This window comes from Propithecus coquereli, unplaced genomic scaffold (genome assembly GCF_000956105.1).
Source record: "Propithecus coquereli isolate 6110/MARCELLA unplaced genomic scaffold, Pcoq_1.0 Scaffold203, whole genome shotgun sequence".
NCBI lineage: Eukaryota > Metazoa > Chordata > Mammalia > Primates > Indriidae > Propithecus > Propithecus coquereli.
This window is the reverse complement of record NW_012145301.1, coordinates 2,275,284-2,279,467: the sequence shown is the minus strand read 5'-3', so window position 1 is coordinate 2,279,467 and position 4,184 is coordinate 2,275,284.

The following is a 4,184-nucleotide window of genomic DNA, read 5'->3' as shown; positions in this document are numbered from 1 at the left end:
TTATAGGAAATCAGTGCTTTGAATTGCCAAAACGAACTGTTAAGAGAATTTGGCCTACTTTACCACTGGTATTCATTGGTAATTAAAACCTAAACTAGTAGCCCAGGGTATCAACAGGGATTAGGAGAAACTTTGCCTGTCTTAATTCTTTGTGATACCTGAGAGTGTAGGAGAATGTGGCAAATAAAGCAAGCTGTAAAACGCCACCTCCAAGGGGACTCCTCTTAGCTTTAGGGTGACCTCCGTGCAATGCCAAAATTCAATCTTAAGTCCTCAACCCCAAGATAAGGTGGGGGAAATCGGTCTCCTGCTAAAAAGAGAAGGACTGATATTGTGGGAGTGGAAGAAGGAAGCAGCATCTGGGATGCACCAGCCTCGAGCCCCGGTTTCCAGGGAGTATTCAAGAGTTGGGCGTGAGAACAGGAAGACTAATAACTTCATCGCAGGAATGCATGGCTGCTCGTCAAAGTCAGTGGCAACTTAAGGATATTGGTGAGGCAGAGTGTGTTCAATGAGAGGATTTGCTGATGTGTTCACACATGCATCTTCCAAGTATGACAACCTTCACCGGGTGCCAGACACTCTCTTCCCTGAGATCGCTCTGCTTGGTTTCTTTTAATAATCCTGGAATCATCTCCTACGAAGCAGAATAGTTTTTAAAAAATGTTTGCAGTTTTAAAACATCTAAATGTAAGCATTAACAAAAGATTTTAATCTCTTGGGGGAAATAAGATGTTAGTCAAAGGTTGCAGACTTTCCGTTGTAAGTATACAAGTTGTGGACATCTCATGTACAGCATCTATAGTTAATAATAATGTATACTTGAAATTTGCTAAGAGCAGATCCTAAGTGTCCTCACCACAAAAAAAAGATAACTATGTGAGGGGATGGATATGTGAATTAGATTGATGGTAGTGATTATTTCATAATGTATATGTATATTAAATCAAGTTGTACACCTTAAATATTAAATATATGCAATTTTTATTTGTCAACCATATCTCGATAAAGCCAGGGGAGATAAACTCCAAGAGGGGGAAAATACGAGCTTCCATCCGCTACTGCCTTTTAGCGTTTCTGCTTCCAGGAGATGATACAGAACTAACTCAAATACAGGGCCATCCACAAAGACAGAGGGATTCAAGGTAGGGTTCTCTCTCATGGTGATTCCGGGTAATACACAGTTTATTTCTGTTCACATCATCACCAGACAACATTGGAATGGGAAGTTTGTTTCTTCTTCATTTTGTCATCTACCTGCATGAGAAGAAAGTCTTTTGCAATGTTTTGTATATTTTAAATAAAAGAATAAAGGACATCCATACTGTATTCCCAAATGTAATTTATAGGTATATAAAGTAGAAACCAAATGATCACTTCAGACACATTTTCTTAAGGTTTCTGGAATACAGCCAATCCAACACTTTAAAACTGCCATTCTGTAAATTATCACATTTTTATGTTTACTTTTTGGTTTAAAAAAGTAAACTGTTTAGCAAAAGCACAGGATTATAATCCTATCATCTAGAAACAAATTCATTGTCACTTCGTGTGCATAAACTGATTTTGTTTTGGATGCACTACCGAAGTGCGGTTTGCAAAATTGGTATCTTGTATCCAATTCTGCACTCTGCTTTTCTCACTTTAAAGTATGTGACTCTTCCCAGAAAAATTCCATTTTAAAGAGCTGCATAAATATTTCATAGCATGGATTTATTATAAATTATTTACCTATTTTGCTACTTTTAAATTTTCAACTTTTCACAGCACTCCCAGCATTAACGTCTTTGTGTGTTCATTTTTGCTCCTCTTTGGGACAGATTTCCAGATATGTGGATTATTTGTTTGCAAATATTGCCTATAACACAAAATTCTAGACCTACAATAATAAAGCTTTGATGGGCACGGTGCTAAGATTCTTAACGTTGATGCAGTCCTCCACCGTGATACTTCTTGGATAATCTTCTTCCCCTGCCTTTTCCATGCCATGGCATATGTAGAAAACAAAATGTTATGGCACCAGGGACTCAGCTCTCTAAACCAGAGGTTCCATGAGTGTGATGCCGTGGGCTCCTCCCAACACCCAAATGGCCCCAACGAGCCAGAGGGCTAGAGGACTGACTTCTGTGCAAGGAAGCTCTGCTATAGAGAAAGGTGGAAAATCCTGCCTTCCTTTCTCTTCCTGTCAATTTATTTCTATGAAAAGTCAAGTCTAGACAAGAATTGGATCGTCTTTGTGAAATCATCTTTAATTTTGATTCCATTTGCGGTGACTTGTGCAAATGTAGGGTTTAGATTTGTTATCCATCAGGCCTCATGGAAAACTGCCACCTCCAGCCTTTTTTTTATGTCATTGGGCTCCCCTGTGGCCACAGTCTCCACGTTGACTCAGTCTACCCCATCTGGTCAGTAGCTTTGTGAAGGTCAACATGGGCCACCCTTTCTGTTTTGCAGACTGGCGTTTGTGTGCTTTCTGATTGCTCTTCAGCAAAGGCACTAGGTTCAATTTCAGTGAGTGCCTCAGCTGTGAGAGAGAGAGCTGTTTGTCAGAACTAAATTTACTCACTAGCAGGTCACTGCCTCTACTACAAACACAATGAGCCACTTGAAAAGAATGGCAAGTATTTTTTTGCCAAGAAAACCTCTGCCCCTGCGTGAACACTTAGGTAATTAGCACGCTTGTTACTGCGCTGTTACAAAGGGTGGAGGTATAAAAGGCTACATTTTCAAATGGTGCCAGATGTTGAAAAGAAAGAGAATATGTAACACATTTGAATGAAGATGTCATCAGACCAAATATGTCTTGTAAATGCAGGTCTCTGTAGAAGAGATGATAAATATGAGCTCAGTTTCTCTAAGTCCCAGCCATTATCCAATTATCTCAAGGGGTAAATGAAATTCTCAAAACGTAATGCTATTCCTTCAATTCTTTTTAATGTTTATGGGTGCTATCTAACAATTTTAGGATAAGGGGAGGACATAGGAAAAGGAACAAGTGATCTACCCAGAGGGTATGTCAACCTCTCCTGCCTGTCAAAGACTTAGCACAGTTCCACGTTTGTCAAATTTGAAACGTTAGCTCACCTGCAAATTAGGATTACAAACACATTTTTAAATGATGCTCTTGTTTTGTGATTGGTGTTTCTAAAATTTTTACCTTAAATGGGAATTTTTCTCTTCTTTCAAATAGAAGTAAACTTTTTCTAAATTGTGTATATTTAAGGTATACATGAGGTTTTGATAAACACACATGGTGAAATGATTACTACAGTCAAGTAAACTAACATATCCATCATCACACATGAGTACCTTGTGCGTGTGTGTGTGTGTGTGTGCACGCATGTGGTGTGTGGTAAGAGCACCTAAAATCTACTCTTAGTAAATTCCCAGTATACAATACAATATTATTAACCTGAGCCTTCATGCTATACATTAGATTTCTAGGCTTCTTTATCTTACATAACTGAAACTTTGTACTCTTTGACCTGCATCTCCCCATGTCCTGCCACCACCACCGCCCCCTTCCCTGACCTGTTGCCCTGGTAACTGTTGTCCTCTCTGTTTCTGTATATTCAGTTTTTTGTCTGTTTAGATTCCCTGTACAGGTGAGATCACGCAGTATTTTTGTGTCTGGCTTATATCACTTAGATAATGTCCTCCAGATTTATCCACATTGTCACAAATGGCAGGAACTCCTTTTTTAAGGCTGAATTATATTCCAGTATGTGTGTACATGTATGTGTGTGTATATACACGTACACACACACCACAGTTTCTTTGGATATTCATTCATCAACAGACACGTAGGTTGTTTCCATATCTTGGCTATTGTGAATAATGGTGTGATGAACATAGGTGCAGGCATCTTCAGGAGCTGGTGATTTCATTTCCTTTGGATACATGCACAGCAAAGGAATTGCTGGGTCATATGGTAGTTCTATGTTTAATTTCTTTAGAAACCTCCATGCTGGCTCCATTTTCCATAATGGCTGCACCAATTTGTAGTCCCACCACCCGGGTGCCAGGGTTTCCTTTTCTCCATACTCTCATCAACACTTCTCTCTTGTCTTTTGGATAATAACCGTTCTAACAGGTGCTATAGGTCATTGTGTTTGTAATTTGCATTTCCTGATGATTAGTGATGTTGAGCACCTTTTCATATACCTGTTGGCCATTTTTATTTC